The sequence below is a fragment of the Varanus komodoensis genome, unplaced genomic scaffold (assembly GCF_004798865.1).
Source record: "Varanus komodoensis strain SLA01 unplaced genomic scaffold, ASM479886v1 scaffold6_2, whole genome shotgun sequence".
NCBI classification, from domain to species: Eukaryota; Metazoa; Chordata; class Lepidosauria; order Squamata; family Varanidae; genus Varanus; species Varanus komodoensis.
In genome coordinates, this window is record NW_025336346.1 from 8,110,609 (window position 1) to 8,136,641 (window position 26,033).

Below are 26,033 nucleotides of genomic sequence, written 5' to 3' on the forward strand. Positions count from 1 at the left end.
CAGATCACTCTGTCTCGTCAAGAAAACCAGGTCAAGCATGTGTCCACGTTCATGGGTCAGACCTATGACATGTTGCAACAGCCCCATGGCCGTCATGGAGGCCATGAAGTCCAGAGCCGCCCTGGTCAGAACAGTCTCGGCATGGAGATTGAAGCCCCCCAGGACCAACATCCTGGGGGTCTTCAACACCACATCTGAGACGATCTCCGTCAGCTCAGGCAGGGAGTCTGATGGGCGGAAGGGTGCACAGTACACCAGCAGAATCCCCAGTCTGTCTCGGTCACCCAGTGCCAGGTATAAGCACTCTAGACCTGGTCTCAAGAGAACAGGAAGCCCCGCAAGGGAGATTGAAGCTTGGTAAATTAAAGCGACCCCCCTCCCCTCCCCTCCCTCCGGGCGTGGCTGGTGCTGGACTCGATACCCAGGCAGGCACAGTTGAGAGAGGGATACATCCCCCCCCCTCCCACCCAGGTCTCTGTAATGCAAGCCAGGTCGGCCCCCTCATCCCCCTTCAAGATTAGAAAACCCTCAAGATTAGAAAACCAATATATGGAAAGGCAGCAGTAAAGGAACTAGATAGATCATCAAGCATAAGGACATTTCACTGGCAGCCAAAACCAAGATCGTCCACACCATTATATCCCAGATTACAAGGTATGGCTGTGAAAGCTGGACAGTGAAGAGAGCTGATCTCGAAACATGGTGCTGGAGGAGAGCTTTGCAAATACCTTCAACCAACGGAAAGTTGAATAAGTAGGTCCTAGATCAACAGAAGCCAGAACTTTCCCTGGAAGCAAAAAAGATGCAGCTGAGGCTGTTGTACTTTGGACAATCATTCTAGGGAGAGTCAAAGGCAGAAGAAGGAGGGGCAAGCCAACTGTGAGATGGATTGACTCCATAACAGAGGCAACAGCCTTGCATTGACAAGAGCTGAGCAGGGCTGCCAGGCATAGGCCCTTTGGAGGGTGTTCACTCATAGGGTCACCATAAGTCAGAGATGACTTGATTACACATAAGAGCCACATGCCAGGTAGATATGTCCAATTACCTTCCTGGGGACCTCTTGTCCTGCAGTCTGAAACCAGGCAGCATACTTTGAGAATGGAAAAAACACTCTAATAACCTCTTGCCTGTTGTTGGCTTATCTGTGGGTTGTTTTTCCCCTAAACAAGCCATGCTGTACAGGTTCGGACAAGGCAACATGCTGCACCTGAGTGAGTTATTAGGCAAACGGTGCAACACAGAGTCAAGGTTTAAACAAGCCACCATTGGTCATGCAAACTGGACAAGTGGCTTGCCAGGCTAGAATTATTGATGATTGTTGGCTTGATCCTACAGATCTTCAGATCTAATACCTGGTATACTGTTTGAACCTGTTATACCATGATGGATTTGAATTTCTATCCTAAGCGCTCAGCAGTGGTTTGCAATTCTTAGAATCAGAGTTGTAAATACACCCTCTTGATGTACAGAGAGTCACTTTGCATGTAGTCAAAACAACAGAGAATTTAACCTACATATGTGTGGAAAATATCAAGTAAGTAAAGTTCTGATGTAACCGGAAGGAAGGGTAACAGATATTAAATAAAAAGGGAATAGAGAGCAGGAAGGGGTAGAACACAAAATATTTATTTACACCCAGAAGAGTTTACATTGAAAACATTTCCCATGAAAAATGAGTCAACATTTTTAAACACAATGTTACCAAATGAGATCACAATGGATAAAACTGCTGCAAGAGGAGCGGATTTCTGCTTATTCAATAGGAATTCCTTTTCTCCTCCTCCTTACAGCCCCCACCCCTTTTTCCCAAATCTGCTCTAAAGGCTCCCCAACACTTTGGAGCAGATTTAGAGGAGGGTGCGTGAGAGAAGATCCACTTGGAATTTGACCTGCCTGCAGTGTCCATTCTACTGGTGGAAGGCCATTGCAGGATTCCCATTCCGTCTCTCACCGGTAGGTGAAATGTTTGTGTAACAATCAGGACCACTATCTGCCTTACCTTCTGTGAATCTGTCCAGCCCCCTGGTAAGGCTGTGCTGGCCATCACTATATCTTGTGGCAATGAGTTCCATCGTTTAACCATGCCCTATACGAAGTCCTTCCTGTTATCTGTCCTGAATCTCCCACCAATCACTCCAAGATAATCCCTGGTTCTATTGTTATGAGAAAAGGAGTCCATGGCTCAGCAGCAGCTGGGCATTGTCGCAGCACAATATTTCCCTTGTTGCAAATACATCATTTTTGTATAATACAGTACACATTTGCAAAATAGTGGAATAGGACTTATTTTGCATATTTACAAACCATGGGTGTTTCATTTTTGAGTGCAATTTCCAGCTTCATGATTGCATCAAGATTATATGTTCCCGGACGCCTTCTGATCCCCCTTGCACTGAGCAGGTGTACCAGTAGGAACCACAATGAAAAACAAGCAGTGTCAAGCTAGGTGGTTGTGGTTTTCAAGCTAAAACTGAAAATGCATTTTTCAACAGTCATTTTTGCTACTTGAGGCCAGAAACGGTGTGTGTGTTTGTTTCTGAATATTCTGAATTCCTAAAACTGTTCATAGGCAAATCCTCAGTCTAAATAGGAAACAAGACAAGATCTAGATACTTGATCATATTCTACTTTTTTTCTCATTTAATGTACCACCATTTAAAATGGGCATTTCTTTGTGCTGGTTCTAAATTTATTTTTGTTCTCTGGTACACATGAAAATGTACAGACATCCTGTTAAGTGAGGACACGTGCAGAATTAAGAGAGTGTTTAAAAAAAGACCATCGAAACCACCAGACCTTTACCCAGCCTTTTACATATTATCACTTGGAAATGAATATGCACACGTTTGTGTTCAAGGAAGAACAGGTGGTATGCTAGAGCTTTGCCTCCAGTCAGAAAAAGTGCCTGGAAGGCTGGCACAAACATTTTACAATTCCAGTGCATTTTGAAATTTCAGAATTTATGCACTGATTTTTAAGTATAAATATTTCAATGTTTAGTCAATATGTTTGAAAATATAAAAGTGAAATTCGAATCATTTTAATCTGAAACTTTTTTATGGGAGAGGTGAAATACTTTCTTTCTGATGATATAATTCAAAATAAAGGATTTTTATTTATAAATCTATTATGCAATAATCTGATTTGCTGTAACTAAAATATGTTTCTCTTAAGAGTATATTTCCAGCTAGGTATTGTTTCCATTTTCTCTTAATATTTTTGATAAATACCAAATCATGGTTTTGTAGATCACACCCAGTTTAACAATATACTTAAATTTTTGGACCTTTTCATGTGGACCTTTTCATCACATAGACATAAAACCAGCTTTGCCAGTCCCTTGTCTCCACTTTAAAAGAACTCTAAATTATATCAGATGCATCTTACACTTGGGAAGATAAAGATCTATAAGTGAAACGTCACTGCCTGCAAAGGGTGGCTTTTTAATATTTAGCAGTATGATACAAATGAATGTGGCAACTGCTTGTGTGTTTACATCAGTAAACTTCCTCAGATAGAATAAACAGGCCTTAGAACGCTTTTGTGGGAGCACAATTCTACATGGACATGTTTTCAGAAGTACTGTTTTTTATAAAACCAGAGAAAGTATTTTTATGACGAGTCAGAAACTAGCTGAGACAACTGTTCAATTGTCTGTTCAGCTGGGCAGCCTCTTTGGGGTGACCCTAAATAAGCAAGGCTGCCTGGACAATTGTCTCCTTCTGGACTCTTTCCTCTGTTGCCATGGAGGACCGAGCAACTCTGCTTTTTGCTGCCCCTAACACTGCTTTGGAATTCACTTGTCACCGCATTTCACAGTCCCTCCTCCAAAACTCAGCATTGCCTCCTGCCAGAGAACAAGCATCTCTTATAGCTCCCATCCTCATTTCAAAGAACGCTGGTACATCGCTTGGCAGCATCCCCGTCCTCTGATTTCCACTCCCTCCGTGCCACTTCCCCCCACCATGCACACACATGGAAAGGACTTCAGAGAGCAGTTGCTTCCTTTCCACAGTCCTCTTTGAAGTGAGGAGTCAGCAGTCACCCCTGCGCTGAAGGATGAAAATAGAGCACATCTTTAAAAGAGAAGAAGTTGCTTATTGCATCTCCCCAGCACAAGTCTTCTGGTGCAGCGCAGAGGCAATTTCGTAAGGCGGCTCATTCAGCGTAAGGCAAAAAAAAGAGGTAAGCAAGAGGCAATACCACACCAACTGATAAACTGTAGGCAAATACCATTTCCTTCTTGTGCTGCCACATTCTGCAATCTCTTGGTAAACTTTCAGAAGTGACTTGTGGTAATGCAGGACTGATTAATGCAGATTCATAAATAAACCTGGCACCTGGATGAATAACTGGGAGCATTTGTCTTAGCTGCAAGCATACTGGCATGTGTACAGAAGAATTATATTTTTCCTAGAATAAAAAGTGTCTAATCTGCTTCCTTGCATGGACTAAAACATGCATAACAACAATTCTTTGCTAGCTCTGTTTCTTAGCATGGATGACTCTCCAGCAACCTGACATACTGAGATAATTTCTCGGAAGATGAAGATGTGTTTGTGAAGTATGCAGGAAAGCATGCAGGAGGATTGGATCCTGAGAAGAGCAAGCAGAATGCTGTGTATGCAAAAGGCTTCTGCAGCCCTTCTTCTCCCCACTGAAGTCCTGTCCCACTGACCACTGCTTCCAATGAAGCTACCCCTTAAGCATCAAGAGAACCTCTGAATAGTTTGGGCTGAGTCACAGGGGACCTCAGCAGAATGCAGGGAGGTTGCGAAAGTGAATAGGGAGGGCACTTACGGTTGCAAAGAAACTTATACTTGAGCCTGAAGGAGAAGCACCCACCACTGAGTATGTGGGGGAAGATCTTATGCTCCTGCTATATTCAGATGTATCTCTTACACATGCCGATCCAATCCGATGCTTAGTCAAAAATGATTGCTTATGTTGATAAATATATCTGAAATGTAAGTCTCAGAACCCTCTTTTCCCCTTTTCTTTTCCTTTTCTTAAATGATACAACTGATTGTTGTGTAAGGATATATTTTATGGTGTGCTCTTTTTTTCTCCCCTCTCCCCACTTTCTTTTCTTTGATTTTTGCATTTTACAAACAAGCAAATTTGTTATAATTGCAAAAAAGCAACACCATGAAATGAATTGCCTTTTGGCTAGTGCTAGGATACCCCTAGACCTGAGCCATACACAGCTGTCTTAATTGCTAGTAGCCAGTTGTTGTTGTTGTTAGTCACAAAGTTGTGTTCGACCCATCACGACCCCATGGACAACATTCCTCCAGGCCTTTCTGTCCTCCACCATCCCCCGGAGTCCCCTTAAGCTCACACCAACTGCTTCAGTGACTCCATCCAGCCACCTCATCCTCTACTGTCCCCTTCTTCTTTTGCCATCTATTGTTCCCAGCATTAGGCTCTTCTCCAGGGAGTCCTTCCTTCTCATTAGGTGGCCAAAGTATTTGAATTTCATCTTCAGGATCTGGCCTTCTAAAGAGCAGTCAGGGTTGATCTCCTCTAGCACTGACCGGTTTGATCCCCTTGCGGTCCAAGGGACTCGCAGGAGCCTCTTCCAGCACCACAGTTCAAAGGCCTCAGTCCTTCGGCACTCAGCCTTCCTTATGCTCCAACTTTCACAGCCATCCATTGCAACTGGGAAAATCATAGCCTTGGCTATACGCACTTTTGTTGGCAGGGTGTTGTCTCTGCTTTTTAGTATGCTGTTTAGATTTGCCTTCCCAAGAGCAAGCGTGTTTTAATTTCTTGGCTGCAGTCCCCATCTGCGGTGATCTTGGAGCCCAGGAAAATAAAATCTGTCACTACCTCAATTTCTTCCCCATCTATTTGCCAGGAAGTGAGAGGACCAGATGCCATGATCTTAGTTTTCTTAATGTTGAGTTTCAAGCCAACTTTTGCTCTCTCCTCCTTCACCCTGCTCTTTAGTTCCTCTTCACTTTCTGCCATTAGAATGGTATCATCTGCATATCTGAGGTTGTTGATATTTCTCCCAGCAATCTTAATTCCAACTTGTGATTCATCTAGCCCCACCTTTCTCATGATGTGCTCTGCATATAAGTTAAATAGGCAGGGCGACAGTATACAGCCTTGCCGAACTCCTTTCTCAATTTTGAACCAATCAGTGGTTCTGTGCCCAGTTCTCACTGTTGCTTCTTGACCCACATATAAGTTTCTCAAGAGTCAAATACGATGGTCTGGTACTCCCATCTCTTTAAGAACTTGCCACAATTTGTTGTGAGCCACACAATCAAAGGCTTTAGCATAGTCAATGAAGCAGAAGTAGATGTTTTTCTGGAACTCCCTAGCTTTCTCCATGATCCAGCATATGTTTGCAATTTGATCTCTAGTTCCTCTCCCTCTTTGAAATCCTGCCTGTACTTCTGGTAGTTCTCGGTCCACATACTGCTGGAGCTTAGCTTGTAGGATTTTGAGTACAACTTTGCTAGCATGTGAAATGAGTGCAATGGTGCGGTAGTTTGAACATTCTTTGGCATTGCCCTTCTTTGGGATTGGAATGTAAACTGACCTTTTCCAATCCTGTGGCCACTGTTGAGTTTTCCAAGTTTGCTGGCATATTGAGTGTAGCACTTTTACTGCATCGTCTTTTAAGATTTTGAATGGACAGCTGGAATACTGTCACCTCCACTAGCTTTGTTGTTGCTCAGACTTCCTAAGGCTCATTTGACTTCACATTCCAGGATGTCTGGCTCGAGGTCAGTGACCACCCCATCATGGTTATCAGGGACATTAAGCTCTTTCTGGTATAGTTCCTCTGTGTAATCTTGCCACCTCTTCTTAATCTCTTCTGCCTCTGTTAGGTCCCTGCCATTTGGGAAGCATTAAATAGCCATGTTATTGTTCTAATGCTTAAAATGTATAGGCAGTATCCAATGCTGGCCACACATCAGCAGGGCCTAAGCTTCAATTCTATACATGCTTTAGACAGAAAGTCCTACAACTCCCAGCATTCCCCAGCCAGCATACCTTTTTTGCATGGGATTATGTTTCTAGGCAAAATCCTGTGGCTTCTCATCATCGTCTGGGGAGCCATAGGCTTCTTTAGAATGTCCCACATTTGCAAGATCCCACATTCTCAGAGCTGGACTCCAAAGCTGAGCCCACTTCACAACCAGCACAGAAAGAACTGCACTAGCTGTCTCCAACTCCAAGGTCACAACTGACCTCAGAGGAGAAAAAAGGGGTATACTGGGGCAGGGAGAGGGGAAGGCTGAGGCTACAGAGTTACACTGATTCCGTTTGGTGCCCCAGCCTCCTACCCTTCCCATCAACTCTAGAGGACCAAAATGCCATTTGGAAAAAATCCAGGGCATGAGATCACCACTGCCAGGCATTGCACTTTGCGTTTGCTGCAAGTTGATATGATTGCACCTTTAATAAGTTATATTTTATTAATATGTTGGGATCATTATGTCTAAACCAAATTAATTTGCAGTCCGTGTACATCTACAGTGAACTTCAAGGCACCTTGCTCCCAGGCATGTGTATACACCATAACAACATCAGTCTGTTTCCTGCTTACTGAAAATCACACACACTTAGAATTCCTAAACCAAGTGTATGCAAAATAACCTAGTTAAATTTGCAGACGTTAAATTTGGCGTGATTTAACTTGCTTTTTTGGCATTCCATTTGTCTGTAAGTATAAATCATAAAGAATGCTATAACTCCAGAAAGAGATGCTTATTTATTAAAATATATGAATGGAAACAGGATGCAGTCTGTAATTGACTGACCTTGGAGGCTTATGGGTGTCCTTTGCAGGGCAGGGGGAGACTAGAAGTGAAAGTCGCCCTCATGCTTCTCCCACCCTGCGGAACAGCTAGATAAGGAGGGAAGGAGGATGAGGCGATTTCGAGATATGTCCTATTTGGCAGTGTCCGTTTCCTCCCATCCCTGCTCTCTAATCTCCTTCTCCAAGGACACTTCTGCATCCTCAGAGCAGAAGTGAGTGCAGTCCTTCCCCCACCAGCTGCAATGGGATTAAGGGAGTCTGAGTCCCAAAACCAACACTGAGCTTCGTGAAGCATTCCTGTCCTTTCTGTGCTTTCAGTCTAGGTGTGTGCTACTCTTAAGCCTTAGGAATTAGAATGAAGTTTGGAATGCACATTAAGACAAACTTCTGTTTTCTGAGGTTCCAATAGCAGCTTGACGCTTGATGGTTATGTTAATCTTCAGGAGGAGCAAGTTTATGCTGCAACATGATGCATGTCCTGAAGACTGAGATACTGAAATATGCAGTTAACTTTCTGGACAACATGGAGCATTTCAAATTTGCAACCACAACTTAACCACCACACCCATTTTCAGAGAAGCCAAGAATAATGTCAAACACACCATTTGAAGACTGGGAGCTTTCTACAAGAGCCCATTTTGCACACTTGTGATTGCTCACTCATGGAAATTGGTTGGTGCCATCGGGCTGCCAGAAGCTTCCCTATTCTTTGCAAGTATTTCCTGGGTTCCTTTTAGATGGAGGAAAGTCTGCTATTACCTGTGATGCCAAGGGCCATTCCTATATGCACTTAATAGGAAAAGCCATATTACCACAGCACTGCCTAGACGTTGCCTAATGGAAATTGCCTAATGGCAAAGCAAAGGAAGAAACCCCAGGGAAAGGCCATGTGAAGGAAGCAATCCCATTTCCACAGAGAATAAGGAAGTGGAAGTCCCCTTTGTTATGTGGCAGGCTGACATTCCTCCATTTCTTCATTCAGCTAATTAATTTTGGAATGCCCAATAGCTGAAGGTCTCCGGGTGATGAATAACAGCAGTAAATACAATAGAATACAATATAGAGTAAAACAACAATAAAATTAAAATTAAAACCAGTTTTTCATAACTAAACAGTTAAACCATCAGTACTGCTAGACCTGCTGAGAAACAGTTAGCAATCCCTCTGCCACTATGCTTTTTCAAGCAGGTGAATGCCTCAGCAAAGGGGGCAGTCTTCACCTGGTGCTAAAATGATAGTAAGTTGGTACCAGGCAGGCCTCTTTAGAGAGCTCATTCCTTACTTGGGGACCACAAAGAAGGCCCTCTTCCTCGTTGCAACCAGGGCTCCACTGTTTCCACTAGGAGTTTTTCTCCATCCACACACTGGCTACACCTGCGTTGCTTCACTGCTTTCAGCTCCAGGGTGTGCCCTGAAGCCGTACGGCCCCTGCTACAGGGAGGGTGCTCAGGGGTGACTGTGTCAACCGCCCAGGACAACCGTCCATTCCCGAGATCAGTCAAGAATTCAACTGAACCACCAGCCGTATCAGCCAGAAAATCCCCCAAGTCCTTCTGGAAACCACCTCCAGATCTTAAGTCATTCCCCCACCCTTGCAAAGGGGAAAAGTCACAGTTGATCTAAATTTCATCAGGCTGTGATCTGATTTAAAGCCCCCACCTTCAGAGCACTATGCCCTCTGGAAAAAAAAAAAAAAAATCCAGAGTGTGCCCTGTGACATGTGCCAGGCTGGTGACATGTTGCGAGAGTCCCATGGCTGTCAAGAAGTCCAGGACTTCCCCAGATAAGTTAGTCTCCACATTTTTTTTCTATTTATATCCTGCCTTTTTCCTACAAAGGGCTCAAGGCAGCTTACATCATTCTCCTCCTCCATCTTATCCTCACAACAACAACCCTGTGAGGTAGGTTGGGCTGAGAGTCTGTGACTGGCCCAAAGTCACCCAGTTGGCTCTATGGCTGAGCTGGGACTCGAACCCAGATCATCTGAGTCCCAGTCCCATGCCCTTAACCACTACACCACACTGGCTCCGAGACAACATCCCCCCAAGACCAACAGGCATTGCAACTGGGACCATCTCCGGTACAGAGTCCATTGAGCAATGGGGAGGGGGCACCAAGAGAATCCCTAACTGGTTCCAGTGGCCCAACACCAGCTGCAAACACTCCACACTAGTAGGCAGGTGGACAGGAAGGCTGGGAAGAAAGAGGTGGATTTCTGATAGACTATGGTAATGTCCCCTCCCCGGCCTTCCTTGATGCTGAACCAAATACACTGGTGGGCATAACTGGAAGAGACTAAGTCCTCACTTGCCCATCAGGTCCTGGTGATGCCGGCCAAATCAGCTGCCTCTTCCCCTGTGAAGTTATGGTTGAGGTAGGCTAGAAGCCTCGATGACTGGTTGTGTTTCATGCATTCATTATATTTGTGTCCCGCCCTTCCTCCAAGTTCAGGACTGCACACAAGCTTTCCTCTGTATCCCCTATGTGGACACTCAGAGGCAGAGTGGCAGGCCAAAGGTCACCCAGGGAGCTTATTGGCGGAGAAGTGATCTAAATCTGGGAACCCCCCTCCCAAGCACCATCCACAGCACTATCCCAGTTCTTCTGTTTATGACGTGGTTCTGTTTAAACAGCAAACACCAGCTCAGCCCTGCTGTTTTATGAGAGCAAAGAAGAAAATAAGCCAGAGACGTTGCAATGAAGTTTCTGAAACAAGCCTCTTGAATACTGTGCTTCATTGTATTGAGCTCCAAGAAACACATCTCATATTCATCTTTTTTTTTTAAACCGCTGGACTAATTAACTAGAATCCTTTCTTTCACCCGCGATATTTCTATAGGGGGAAGGATCATTAGTTTAAGAAAATCAAATAACTATGACGATCACAGGCTATGTCTGTGTCTCTTGAAAGGACTTAATGGAGACTAAACGTTGTAAAGTGCTTTATAGTCCAGAAATGGCAGGGCAAGAGAGGAAGAAATAGAAGACACAAAGAAAGCCATAAAAAGAGTGTTGCCCTAAGTATTGCTTACTCAGTTTTGTAAATATCCACTACTGTTAACCTGGACAAATACATCCCTCCCTCCCTCTCTTTTTCTCTCCCTTTCTCTCTCTCTCTCCTCTGCCAAGAAAGAGGAAGTAAAACTTTGAATCACAACTGTCAATATTTTCAAGTCTAACAGCTCAGTCCTAGGCATGTGCACTTCAAAGCAGGTCCCACTGTGTTTACTGGGACTCACTCCCAGGAAAGTTGGCCCAGGGCTGCTCTCATAAAGAAGCAGACATAAGGCACAGTAGGATGACCTAATGCATGAGGGTTGTTTGAGGTCCATGCCAGTCTGCATGGCTGAGTCTGGTATGCAACGAACGTGAGCACGGCATCTGCATGTTTGACGCTCCATGATGAACACAAGAATTTCCTACCAGTAAGGCAGGCTTTTCTGTGGGTTCCTGGTTATCCACCCTGGAAGTTGCCCTCTGAGCATAAGCAAGGGCTGTGACCTGTTCTTCAGTTGTTGCTCTCATTCTCATCTGGGACCGAAACCCCAAGTTAAAGCGGATAAAACTAGAGTTGACTGAAGAAGCACATTTATTGTCTGTTGAGAATAACCACAGGTGTCTTTTAATGTGGTCGTTCTGAATGTGGAAGTTTTGCACATGTATGCATTTCTAAAACGGTAAATACAAATTGTGTTAAACTGTGTATGTGTGTGTTTATGTGGGTCACTGTTCCATGCAGATAAAATGTTGCAGAAGAGGCTGGACTCAGTGGAAAGAGCATTTACTTCCCATGCAAATGATCCCAGGTTCAGTACCTGGCACTTCCACTCAAAACAGGGGTGCCCACCTGGGACCCTAACCCGCACCTCCAGGTTCCACAGAGGGCTGCACCCCTTTCCCACCACTGCCAATCGTTTGGTGATTCCCAACCCTTTGCATTTCCCCCCCACGTCAGTTCTAAAAGGGGAGCTGCCTCTCCAAAGGCTGTTTCTCCTAGCAAGTGCTTGAAACTTAAATCTGCTGACATTTTTGCCCTGCCCCTTTTCTCTTTGCCCACATTCAGTACTGGAATTTATACCCCAAGAGCTTATGGGAAACTGACTCAGGATTGAAAGAACCTTCACTCTCCAGGCTTAAAGGATAAGGGAGCATTTGAGTGAGAAAAGCCTGTGATCTCAAGCTCTGCTCGCCAGAAAATACCCATTTACGCAATTCTGTAGGCAGATGGCTGCCACCGTGTGATCGGAAAGCTGGACTAGATGGACCTTTGGCCTGGCCCAGCATGGCACTTTCATGTTTCTAGTGGTCTGACTGGGGATAAGCAGGGCCAGCCCGACCCTGCGGCACAGGTGGCTCTTACCTGGTGAGGGAAGCCAGCAATTAGAGGACAGCTACCTACATGGGTCTCACGACCCGCCCTGTGCCTGCTAAACTGGCCTGCTCCTTCAGGGGGCGCTGCGCCACTACGGGCGTCCAGAGGATTCCGCCACCAGCTTCTGGGGGGCAGGGGAATGGCGGGGTGTCTTCTCTACCACAGCCAGCAAGGGGCCATTCCTGGCTATAGGGAACGGGCTGTGTAGGAGCATCTGTTCTAGGTAAAACGGGGTCACGCTGGCCAGAAATGGAGAAGCAGGTAAGAAAACTTGATGACAGTTAGCAGGCTCCAGATCATCCTTTTATTATTCCAGAACAAAAGGAAGCCCCCAGACAACTTTCGGGATGGGCAGTTAGGAAAGTGGCGATATCGTTGGCCCGCTGTAACCTCCTCAGACGCAGCGGGGGAAGCGCGCGATTCAAAGCGTGCTCCCTTGAACCACCGCCGAGAAGCTTCCAGCGAGGAAGCGCCCACCCCGCAAAAGCCAGCCGAGCTGGGGAGCGAGGGAGAGGGGACGGAGGGCGACCCCGCGAAAGAGACCCTCGAGCGCAACCTGCTGCTCCAGGTGGGGCGCGCGGAGCGGCGCGCGCCACTCCCCGAGCAGAGGAGGCAGCCTCCGCAGGGGGGCCTCGAAGGGGCCGGCCGAGGCTTGTGCGAACTGGTTCCTCGCGGCTCGCCTGCTCCTTCCGGGCGGAATCCCGGGCTGCACGGTCGGGCAGAGCAGGCGGGGAGGCGGGCAGGGCCAGGGAAAGCTGCGGGGAGAGGGCTCGGCGGGCCGCGGCGGGCTCTTCGTGGGCGGGGCGGGGCGGCGAGGCGAGGCAGAGAATTCCGCCCCCGTGCAGAGGGCACTGGTGCGGCGCCCGCCGGCCTCTCCTCCAGGGGGCTCACCGCGGAAGGCGCCGCGCAGCAGGTGAGCGCGCCGGGCGAGACCCGGGGCGGGGCCGGGCGGGGCGGGGCGAGCGGGCGGGGCGGGGCGCCGGGGGCGGGGCGAGGCAGCCCCGCTCGACGGCCGCTCACTCTGCGAAGCGGCGCGCTCGGCCTCGCAGCGCCGGCCGGTTCGGGCTCTCCCGGGACTTCGCGGGCGCGGGCGGGTAAGCGCGGGCGGGCGGGCGCGGGCCGATCGCGGCCGGGCCGAGGCGGGGCGGGCGACGGCGCCGCCCGGCTGGCGGGGGAGTTCCCGTTTCGCGCGGCTCGCGGTGAATGAGGAAGCGGCGCGGCCGCGGCTCCGCGTCCCTCTGCGGGCGGGATGCACGCTCGCTCGCTCGCTCTCGCCCCCTCCCCACACGCCGCGTCCCGGCGCCGAGGGGGCGTGTGAGCAGGCCGGCGTCTCCGCGCTGGAGGCGCCCGCTCCGACGCCGAAGTTGCCGGAGTTCCACCCTCGGCCGGGCGAGCGGGCTCCCGCCTCTGCGCCGGGCTGGGTGACACGCTGGGGCGAGAGGAGTCCCCGCGGGCGCCGCCGCTCTCACTTCCCTCTTCGCCCTCGCGGGGAGCCCGGACTGGCCAGGGCGCCGCAGGGTTCACCGGGTCTTGCTGCCGACGGGCTTGCACAACTGCGGGCTCGACGAGGGCTGGTGTGCAACATCTGCCGGAGGACTGGCTTCGCTCGGACTTCCTCGTTAAGCGCCTCCATGTTTTCTTTGGGTGTTCCGCCAAATTCGTGATGACCGAATGGTTGTCCCAGTAAAGGGTGCGGGGCCGACTCGTTGCTGGATATTTGCTTTTCGTCGCTGCTCATGATATAGTCACGCGTGCGTCCGATGTACGTCTTTTTCATAAATGGCTTCTTAAATGAACATGCTGGGGAGGGCAGCGAAGCGGGCTACTGAAACACATTTGGGATGTGAAACTCGGGTCTCATCAGAAAGCGCGGTCACGCGCTGAGGGGGGCGGTGTCCTGTAAAATCCGAAATCTGTCCGCAGCAGTTTAGTATTTGTAGAAGAGGGGTACTTTGAATGACTGCAGAAAACATTCTGACCCCAAACTTCAGCTGGCACATGTGAAAAGTGTAAGGGCAGCAGCAGATGGCACCGGGACTAGTAAAAGCAGAAAGTATGTCTCTTTGTGTCCGCCTTTGCTGCACCAGCTGATTCTTGGTAGCTGTATCACCACTGTATTCCTTGGGTTTGTGCAGTCTGTTTTGTGATCTCTGTTTCAATGCCTCGGTTGTGATATCTTAGGATTACAACACCTCTCACTCCGTTTTCCCTTTCCTACAGCTGGAAACAGCATGTTGCCTAGCAGTAGGAAGTGGTCCCTTTCCCACTAGACCAGCTTGTGGTGTCGATACCTGTTTGTTTTCATTTGGGGTGGAGGAGTGTTTGCCTTCCCGAGCACTGTATGGCTGGATTTGCTCGCATTAGTCATCTCAAGCTATTCACTGCTTGTCAATACGTTTCTGTTTTCTGCTTGTGGGGGACACAGTGCTTTGGGTGGATAGTCCACTCTCTGGGCAAAGAGTTGGATCTGATGTCCCTTTGCAACCAGTACCAGTTGTAATTGGAATTGTTGTAATTCCAGTTGTGTTGTTAAGAACACAACACGCAAGAGAAGCACTCGTATTCATCACAGTGCATTGCTTGGAAATTTCTCTGAATGTTGCAAGTGGATAGAGCAGTGATGGTGTTAACACAAGTGTCAGACGAGCTTCAAAGTGTGTAATAACACCACTCCAGTATATGCTCTAATATGTAAGCCCTTCCTCCCATGAAGCCTGCCACTTGGATAGCCTTGCTGACGGCCGGTGGCTTACAGGGTGAACTAGCATATGTTATTCATTTTTTCCAGAGATGAGATTCCTTGCATTAAATCTGTGCATTGAGAAATGCACTGCCTTTTCCTGTCACGGTTGTTTCTAAATGAAATGACAGAATGATAGCAATGACTTATTTGAGGCTTGAGCCATAAAATAATTAGTTCCAGGAAGTGTAGCAAGCTCTGTCTGGGGAGGAGTTAACAATTTAGCTCATAAAGATCTGAGAATACTGTAGATTCATGCCATTTGGTGGTCCTTAAATCAAATTTAATGCAGATTGTGACAGTCCTGTCAATGGAAGGGTGAAGGGTGAAGGGGCATGTTAAATCATTTAAGGGGCCCTCCTGTGCAAGTTTAGCACAGAAAAAAGGCCTACAATTTCCAGCGTGCCCCAGCCAGTTACAAACAAAGAGAATGCACAAGAGCCAGTGTGATGTTGAGGCTAGAATTGGGCAACATACCACAGCACTGGCTGACCTTGGACCAACCCTCCTGCCTTGGTCTAGCCTACCTTACAGGGTTGCTGTGGGCAATGAGTATGCTTTGAGCACCTAGGCAGGGCATAAAAGCAGTAAATAAATGTCTCGCCAAGGCACGCATGCCCCTGACATATACAATGGGATGAATAATCAGTGCATATTTATTGCTGATGTTGAGCTTCCGCATAGCTTGAGGTGCCTGCTCCTGCCCAGTCTTGAAAGCTAAGCAGGGTCAGACCTGGTGGAAAGGTGGATGGGTGACGAGTCCTGCACTGAGCAGGCAGTTGGACCCAATGGCTTGCTAGGCGTCTTCCCACTGTGTGATGCTCACATTCTGTGATTTTGCATCAAGTTTACTTATTTAGGATAGTGAACAATAGAGTAGTGCTTGAAGTGTACAGCACTAGCCTTTTCTATTGCTTTCAGTGGCAGTAATGTAACTCATCAGAATGCAGTCCTGATGTTATTTATCAAACACTAAAATTTCCTTAATTAGGTCACTTATCTGGCAGCCTGAGCTTTTAAGCTTGCTTTAGCTTAGGGATGGCAGCTGAATGCTGCCTTTTACTTGATAAACTGTCCACCTAAATGTTCCCCATGCTCCAGTACATGCAAATAGTTCACGATATTGTACGAAACACCCAATATTATAGGCACTGTTTGTTTACTTAGAGAAAACATGTATATATTATGCTGCACTGGAATATCAGCACACCAAAGAAAAGTTTGTGTCACATCACACACACACAAATATAATGTTTATGGCAAGTATATGAAATGTTTCTTTTTAAATAAAAAGTTTATTTAGAAACTGAAATGTTGCAGTGCAGGTAACCATTCCCTAATGGGGGTGGCCCTACCAAAAGAGTAACTCCTTTGCAATGTAGTAGCTGAGGAAAACCTCAGGAGAAGGTCTTAAAGCAGGACAGATTGTTATGGAAAAAGCATTCCCTCAGGTTCCCAAGATATTTGGCCTTGAAAGATTAGAACACTTTGAATTGGGCTGAAGGAACAGGCAGGTAGTGGAGTTCTTACAAGACTGGCTGTGCCAGTCAAATTGTGCACCACTTGAAGTTTCCGTACTGCATCACAGAGACACAGAGAGGCTACATGAAGTATCATGCCAAGACTACCTGTTCAGAAATTGCTGCGGCTGGTAAATCAGCTGAAGCTGTTGGAAAGAGACTTCATGCCCTTAAGGCCACCCATATCTCTGCTGCTAAAACTGCATACAAGAGTTCCCTGTCCTGTATATTTGTTCTTTCAGGAGGAGGGCAACCCCTTGCAAAAAGGGGATCTTCCATGCCAGACATCATCTGCTTGTAGTACACCCACCTGGCCAAGATTCAGCTTTAGTTCACTGGGTCTCATACCCCACTTAATGCATCCAGGCATTGATTTGATTTGGCAAGCAGGAATAGAGCAAGGCAATGTGTGACTTTTAAATGTTTCTGCCTGGGAACATTTGTGGAGAGAAGGAAGCAATGCAGAAGCATGAAGGAGATATAATGACTGTGTGGTAGACATGGAACAAAGCAGGGAAAGATGGACTCCCCAGCCTGGGAACTCTAGCTATAGGGATATACAGATGCAAGAAAAGCGAAGCCTAGTTAGATGCCTTGGTAAGAGTGAAATTTTTTAGAACTGGCCTTAGTCTCATGCTGTCAAACCACAGGAGTTAGTATATTGATCAAAGTGTCCTCGGTTAATTGGGCAACAGATTTTTTTAAATAATACTTATTTTTATTAGAAGGATTTTGAAAACACGGTAGGTTCTCTCTTAGAAAGTGGCATTACTTTTTCCTTACACCACAGAAAATACTGCTTCTCTGGTAGGCTAAGCTGTGACAACATGAATATTTTTCCTGGGGGGAAAATCTGTGTTTACTTCAGCAGTATTGTTTTTATTTCTAAATACAAAAATCTGCACCATGTGCAGATTTAGGGTATATTCCTATGCAAGTTTAGGAAGAAGAAAGGCCTGCAATGCCCAGCTGTGGCATACCGAGAACTATAGGCCTTTCTTTTGTTTCGCTTGCATAGGATTGCACCTTTAAACAATTAGGATACAGCCCCGTGGTTTCTGCCCACGATGCCTTGCCTGACACAGAAATGCCTGCATGCTTCTATTGCCAGGAAGCCATAGGATTGCATCCTTCACTGACTAAAATGCTGGTGACAAATTGTGTTTATTTAGCTTGCAGTCCCGTGAGTATCAATGTGCGATTTCCTAATGACCTGCTTGAATTATTGAATTATCGGGGACAAAATTATATCCTGCACTAATGAGAAATCAAATGTTCTGAGTTATCTTACAAACATTTCCACGCTTAATGCTTCAGCAGCAGCAGCACCTTCCTGAAATGCAGTAGGCAGCAAAATGTCCTTTATCTGCTCAAGAATTAGCATACTTATGTATGCGTATAGCATTTCCTGTTCACTTCCTGCAAATGCCTGCTTATCAGAATGCCAGAAAAGGTTGTTTAAACTGTGCTTGGTGGAGTGTCAGGTAGCCAACATGGCAATGGCAAATTTCGAGGGGAAGCACGAGAAAGAGTGCCATTTTATGCATGTTCAAGCAAACAAACACAGCCCCACAATTCCCAGCATTCCCCAAGCACCCACACACTCTTAGATCACAATTCTGCAGCCATGCTAGTTTCACAGATCAAGATGCCATCACACAGAAAGCTCAGGAAGAAAGTAATCATTCTTTTGCTAGTTCTCTATCCTCTTTTTCTTGTAAATGCAAATACATTTCAAGACAGTAAAGTGGTACTGATAGGAAAGTAAGGCTTGCTTTGGCTTATGTAACAGTTAAGTTATATAGTTTATAGTGGTTGGGTGTGCAAGTCACAGCAAGCAAAGCTGCACTGTTTCCTTAGTGTGTGGATTTTCAATTCAACCTACTGGTCAGACAGTCACATGGTTCCCATAGGAATGCAGCTTCCGTTCCCCCTGTCCTGTCCTCCTGTTCTCACCATGCATCCCAGCAGCCTTGTGACAAAATCCCTTTCTTCACTGCAGGATTCCTAATGGAATTGAGCTGCCTCTTCCTGACTGGGGCACTGAGGATCAGAGGCAGGTTCTCCCTCTTCCCCTCCTAAATGCACTTCCATCTCTGCAGTGCTTCTATCATGCAATAGAAGTGCTTCTATTATGCAGTGCTTCTTGCTGCAATTCTGCCATTCTCCCTCCCTGAATGAACTGGTTGGGTTCACATGTAACGCTAAACCATGGTGTGTTGCATTGTGTGAACCCAGCCAGAGCGGCACAGTGTGGTGAGGATGGTCTTGGTGTAAGTCAGAGAGAAACAGTCTGTTTCATGGGTTGCACCCTTCACTATGACTTTTTGTGATTTGGGAGCCCCAAAACAACATTTTCGCCTGGTTTTCACACTGCTGCGATCGAGTCCGGCAGAAAGAGACACCCTCCTGCCTGCTTTCCTCCCTGTCCCGATCTGCATAGCAACAGAAGCGTCAGGGTTGGCTGCTCTCCCTTTTGCCTCTCCCTTCACACTGGCTTTGGCTGGTTGCTGGCCAGGGGAAAACATGCTGCACTACCTCCAGCAGCAGCAGCAGCAGCAGAGGCCTTGCAGACAGTGGTGCTTGGCCCTCCCATCCGCAGTTTTCAGAAGCACCACTTGGGAGCTCCACCTTTCTTTCCCTAGCAGAAGTATCACTCCCCTCTCAGTGAAGCAGACCCCACAAGGAGGAGCATGTGGGCTGTGCATGGGGCGTTGCCAACGGGAGCACCCCAAAAAGCCTGTCCTGCCAACTCTGCCTCCTGCTCCTGTCTCGGTCCTGGCGCTCCTTGGGAGTGTCAGCAAGCCCTGCCTTCTGACCCCGCCAGCACCCACTGCTGCCAGGCACGGGGCTTGGGAGATCTGTGCCACAAATTCCCAGTGGATACTGCAGAAGTTCTGCCATCCCAGCATAGATGCCAGTCTTCTTTCCAGCAGTAGCTGCCTAAGAGTGGCCCTGATGGCTCCCTGCTCACCCTGCAGAGAGAAGTGGGGGAGGCAGAAGGAGCCACCCCAGTGCATTGCGGCAAGCTAACTCTGCACAAGGAAGTGCATGTCTGGGCAGGTGGCGAATGGGCAGCGCCAGACGTCACGGGCGGCAGAGGTAGGGCACTCACAGCCAGTGGCTGGACGCATGCTGGCCCGGGAGCTTTTGCTCCAGAAGAAGAGAAACACCTGGCACCCTTTTCTCCCTGGCACAGCCACCCTTTCCCAAGTCCCTGTGATGCTGCAGGCGTGAAGACGTGCTTTGTAGCAGGGCTGTGTTTCTCGTGGGGATGGCTGGCTGGCTGTGGGCTGGATGGAGGGGGAAGGAGGCCATGCCAGATGAGGCTGCAAACAGCGCCACCTGCCAGGGCAGCAGGCAAGACTGGCTACAGCCACGGCAGCGGGTGGATGGGAACGGCCTCCCCTTGTGGCTGCCCTCCATCTGCCTGGCCGTATGAGGCGGTGCATGGAGCAGCGGAGACACCTCTGCAGCAGGGCGGAGGAAGGAGCGGTGTGGGGAAGCATGCCTGTACCTTGGCACAGAGTGCGGCAGCACAGGGGGTGTTGCTTTAGCGCTATCCTAGAGCAGCTGGTGGCTCTCTGGTGAGCGCAAAAAAGCACCAGGAACACCTGACTAAGAACACACCAGGGCGTGTGTGGACCAGTGAAGAAGAGGCAGGCGATGTAGGCAGCAGTGAACCCTGGGGCTTAATTTCAGCCTCAGGAGCTGATGGGTTGCCTGCCGTCCTTAGGAGCAGTGATGGAAAAAGGTGGAAATATTGCACACAAGGAAACCGCATGATTATCTGAACTCACAAATGAGGTAAGAAACCACCCTGTGTGGTAACCTTGCCTCCTGGTTTTGTGTGGTTTAGCCTGGTTTGCTATGGTGAATGCACCCACTTGCTTTTTCCTGTGTTTCAGAGGGTAAATGGGTGATCAGTGCATCTTTCAGCCAATAGAAACAATCATGATACATGTGCGACGCTAGGGAGCTGTGGGTAGGAGAGATCAGGTGACTAGAGCCACCTCTTCTGTTGCTGCCTTTTCTCTTGAACTCTCTAGTGTTTCCTCACCACCAGTGGTCCAAGGTGGAGTCCCAAGTCCAGGTGTCCTGAGAAGCTATGGTGAAGCATGGAAACCTTAGAACTGCTGAATCTCTCCACCGTTTCAGAAAACCGGGCATACTATGCTAAACACTGCAACTGCCTTCTGACAACATGACAGACCAACAACAGTAAAAATTCACTATGACTTGTTGTAACATATGAACCCTGGTAGTGAGTCTGTGTGCGAATCCTTGTAACAGTCTAATGTTCTAATATGTACATTTACTTGACTTCATGCATTGACCCTCTTCTCACATCACAGTGGCAAACCATGTGTTACTTAACCCAAGATTTGTGGGGGTGCACGTGACATGGGAGCTGCCTCCACTGTCTGTAGACGGTTCAGTTTAACCCCTAAACAACCCAGTATGCACATTATGCTCACACCTTCCAACTGGACTGATTGGAAGTTGTTCATACTAAGTGGCTTGGCACGGCACACATCCCAACAAACTGTGGGTCAATGATCTCCTGCTTTGTCAACTTGATGTACAAAGTGGCCCAATTGTAGTCCCAAGGAACTGGTCAGTGCGAGTCCTGGCACTTAAAGACATTCATGGGCTAAGAGCACATGAAAATATTTTATTGAAAATATAAGGTTCTCAGGATTTAATTAGGCTTCATAAAATATATGTGTAGTTAAAGAATCACTTATTAATGCTAAGAGAATCTTCCTGTGCTGCTGTATGAGTCTGTATTTATTTGCCTGGGTGAATGTGCCATTTGGGAGGCCAAATTTCGTTTCAAGTAATGCTTTGTTTGTAAATTTCACCCAGCCATGAATATCCTTGAAAAGAACATGATAAAAGAGGGCAGATGCGGCTTCCTGTTTTATATCATCAGACCTGTTTGTTGATTAATACTAAAATGGTGATCTTAAAACAATTAGGCATTTTGCTCCTCCGTCTGTTTTGGCATCTTCATGTTCAGATCTTCTCCCCAGATGAACCTCATGGGTTCCCAATGCACAAAAACAGATAGTGCACTTCCCGCAACTTTAAGAGAGCTGTGATACACATTATCATGCCAATTACCGTTTGGTCCATTTTTACATGCAAAATTAGCTTTATGAGGAAGCCAGGATTTTAACATCATCAAGAGATGTTTGGAGGATTTGGATAGATAACTTGATGTTTACTTTGGATCCGCTAGTGGGTTCCAGTGATAATTCTCTGTTTTCTGTGCTAAATATGATTTGGCAGCTGTGGCAGAATGGCAGCATATGAAGTTGAAACATCTGCTTGAATCCAGGTTTGGCCTTAATGCTTATATAACTTAATGCTTATGTCTTTGAGCAATAGCATTTTTGTCATGCATAAAATATGGGTACACATTTCCTATGTATCTACTATAATGGAGATAGTCAGATTTTATGCTAGAAAACTAATACTTTATTTTTCATGCTACTTTACTTGTTTTTGATTTATCCACATTTGCAAAGCCAAAATCCTTTTCATCTTCTTGACCCTTAAAATAATCTCATCACTCCTGATTTCTACTGTGCAAGTTCATGATTTGCTTTTCTGAAATAATTACTTGAGTTTCCAATAATTTAGGGTGGTTTTGCACAATCCTCAGCTCCTTTAGCAAGCGTGCTGGTTTTCACTTTCACCAACACGGTCAACTGCCTGCCAGAGCCAGGTCTGAGTGCACTACTTCAGTGCCTTTAGGCAAGGGCAAGCAAAACCACAGTACTGTTATTTTTTTAAAAAAATAAGTTATGGATAGTTTGTAATGCTTCGGTGAAAGCCTGTTATTCAACAATGATACACTGTAGTTGAGTTGACATGGAATATATGTGCAGTCTAAAACAATATAAATAAATTGCATCAGTCAAGATTTGAACTGCCTGTCTGGAGAAAGTTCTGAGCTGTTAACCTCTCCTTGGCAACAGTTTCTTAGGGCAGCTTTCGAAAAGTTACCATTTTTTAAAAGGAAGCCTTTACAACAGCAGCCCAATCGTTCATGAGATGGAAGGATTAGAAGATTTAATCAATTAATTTCTGTAGCACCCCAGAACTAAAGCTCTCAATTTACATGTGGCATTTTCCATTAAGAAGATTCTGTAAATTGAACTGAATATTATAAAGCTAGATGAGAATCTGTATCTCTTACAGTACAATCCTATAATGGTCTCGTCAGAAGCAAATCCCATTTTGTTCTCTGGGGATTACTCTTAAGCAAGCGACTACAAGATTGCAGTCTCAAGCATGCTTTGATTTTCACATATAGATGTATACAGAGCAGACTTCAACTTCCACTATCAGTACACCCACCAGGTTTCATACACAGTCTTTTTCACACGATTGCTATTGGCAGGCCAGATTTGCTAACAGAATTTGAGAGCAGGTTAGCATAAATAGAAACTTGGCTTTACATGTTTTTAAATGTTCTTTAGTTATGGTTACTGTGCAATTTGTTTACCTCAATCATCAGTAATGGATTTTGGAATAGTTTGTGCAAGGGCACTCTTGGGAATATATTCAGTTTCATGTGGTCTTTCTAATGCGATTAATAGTGTTAGAAATGAACTAGGATGGCCATGTGAAACTAAGGCTCCTGCACTGCTGCATTTACAATCACTGGTCACAGTGTTTCTGGGGACACAATACTATGCATGTTTGGGCAGAAAAAAATCCTACATCTCCTTGCATCCTTCTGGCCAATCATACTGGAAGTTGTAGGGGTTTTACTTCCCAGCAACTCCAAAACATTTAATTTGCAGTGCTTCCCAGTATGTACAATTTACCTTATGATCATGCAATTCCAAATAGGTAGGAAGCTGGTAAAAGGGGGGAAAAACACATTGCCACACCCATGAAAACATTTAGGTGCCCATTAACACTAAGTGAAAGTCCCCTTGAAAGGCAAGGAAGTACATGTCAGTTCTAATTTGATCGATGTCTGTTTCCCTATTAAATTGAAGTACTTTCTAGATCCCACACTCCCTGAGCATTGCCCAGTTTCCTAACCATGGTTAAGAGATTGGGAAAACACCAGTAACTTATGTGCTTCTCCCTCTTCTCTCTTTCCCATGAATTCTTCCTTCCATTCCTTTCCAGGGCTTACCAGATTTAGCACTGTGTCTGCACAGAAGGGGGGATTTATTTATTTATATCTCATAAGCCACACGTCTCGTGCGGATTGAATGCAAAAGCCCATGATTGATAGAAGTGGGCTTCCTCAGTGTGGCTCGATCTAACAATGGTTAGCAACAATCGTTCATGCAAAGGAGGGGGGAAGGCTGGAAGCAAGAGGGAGGAGGTAGCCTGTAGGGTGATCCTAATGTCCAAAGTAAGTTTTGGCATCAGGCAGCATTATGGCTGTGCCAGCCACAGCTGAAGAAATGTTAGTGCCTGAGATGAAAAGCCCAAGCATTTTCTGCTTCTTTTCAGTGCACTCATATGTTTTGGTCCGACTGGCGGTCTGCATGGTAGCTGCACTCTTAAAAATCATTTGGCATTTCTGGACTCTGGATGATAGTCACTTCTGTCAAGATGGGAAGGGCGCTGGAATGATTCTTTGGGGAGAGTTCATCCCTAACAGCACAGTCTAGTTGAGATGATCATCGGCCTTGAAATGTGGACACTGATTAACACCCATGCAGAGTGGGGAGAGAAGCGGAGCTGGTCCTTGTGTTCCTGCTCCTCCCGCTCTGCTGATTTTGGCCTGCTGGAGGGGCACACTGGAGGAGAAGGCAGGCGGCCGCAGAGGACTTGCATGGCTCATGCTCTGGTCTCTGCTGTCCCCTCTGCTCCCCAGCTGCTGGAACACCCTTTTCTCTACTACAAGGTTGCTTTCCTGACCTCGGAGAGGCAGCCAACTTAGCTCTTTCTGTGCGAGTTGCAGGGATCAGAGCATGGATTTCCACCTCAGAGGTCTAGCCACGGATCCGAAGTTTCCAGTGACTGCACTAAGTGCATTGAAATGGTTCGATTCCCTTCAAACATGGTTCAGAAACTCCCAACTGTTGCCAAGTGCATGTGTCTAGCTGGTCAGAACAGAAGACGTCAGTCTGTGCTTACTCCTGTACTGTGCCATGGCTTACAAGAACACTTGCAGGCCCAGCCAATCTTTGAAGTACTGCCTGAATAGTTTGGGGTCAGGTTATCTGAAGGGCTGCCTACACTGTGTAGCTCTTCTGGGCATTTCTGTCTGCTGCAAAGGCCCTCCCTGTAGGTATGAGTGCCAGAGTGATTTTTGTGGGTGAAGGGGAGGGTGTTCTTTCTTGACACCCCAGGTTGTGGAACTCCCTACCCATTGACTTTTGCAAACTTACTTGTTGGAATGCCCTCCTCTTCAGTGAGGCATCCTAATACTGCTGTTTTCAAAGGATTAATGTGTTCTTTTTTTAAAAAAATGATACCATTATTCATTTACTGGAATATATTCTGTTTTACTAATATTTGAATTAACTTGTTTTGTTTTGTTTCGTTTCGTTTCGTTTCATTTAATAAGCACTGCCTTATTTTGTTTTTAATGTATTTTATTTAATGTTCTTATGGAAGCCACATTGCAAAGGCTGTGTCCTAAAAAGATGGACTATAAATAGATCTCACGTTAAATATGAAATAAGGTAAAGGAAGGGTACCTGCGCAGCACTGGACTGCAAAATTGACTAAGGGCTTAATCCAGGTCTTTCTAACAAGCTGTGGTGGGCTGGTGGGCCACTTCCACCACTGACCACTCACCATACATAGATGCAAAGATTACCTTCCCTGCTTAAAGAAACCATTCAAACCCAAATTGTTCTGTACATTCCCAAATACACTAAAGCAGTTGCATTTTACAGTCCACTCTCCCTATAACTGGATATTCCCTGACATGAAAAAAGAAGGAAAATTGCATGCTGTCAAAGCAATCCAGAGACGAAACCAAACCAAATCTACCTTTCCACCCATGCCTGCCCCTCTCTCACACATTAGTTTGTAATCCACACTGGAAAATAAATTCTTCTCATGTGGCTGCAGTGAAGAAAGGAACGTTGACTTTGTCTCCCCCTTCACACTCCCTGTTAACTGGAGTGTTGTTCTGGCAGTTTGAAGCTGCATTCAACTCCGATTTTATGTATCACATTTATATCCCACCTTTTTCCTTTCAAAGAACTCAAGGTAGCCTACATAATTCTCCTTCCCCTCTCAATCTTGTCCTCACAACAACCCTGCGAAGGAGGTTGGGCTGAGAATCTGTGAGTGGTCCAAAGTCTCCGACTGAGCTCCATGGCTGAGCGGGGACTAGAACCCAGATCGCCCGAGTCCCAGACCAGCACTTTAAGGTGCATAGAATTTCATTGTTACTTTAAGGTAAACCCAGATAGTGGGTGGGCTCTTAACTCAGGATTGCCTGCCCCACACTGAAGGTAGGTTATAAAGCTTAAAATAACTTAAGTTCTTGGATGGCTAATCTAATGTCATGAGACGTCTTAAAAGAGGCATTGAACGTTTCCTGTGCTACTTTTGCCTTATGGGAAACAGGGAGTTTACTTGGAGTGTGCATTTCCTTTAAAATGGGCTTAAGATCTTCCC

The 26,033-nt window shown here is 46.5% G+C and overlaps 1 protein-coding gene across 1 annotated transcript in view; it reads left to right on the forward strand.

Annotated features, from left to right (window-relative positions):
- Window positions 1-13,176: 13,176 nt before the first annotated feature.
- Window positions 13,177-26,033, forward strand: part of PRKCD (protein kinase C delta) — a 76,483-nt gene continuing 63,626 nt past the window's right edge. The window contains exon 1 of the mRNA XM_044451152.1: window positions 13,177-13,249. The gene's annotated coding sequence lies outside the window, so the exon portion shown is untranslated. The remainder of the gene's footprint in view (window positions 13,250-26,033) is intronic.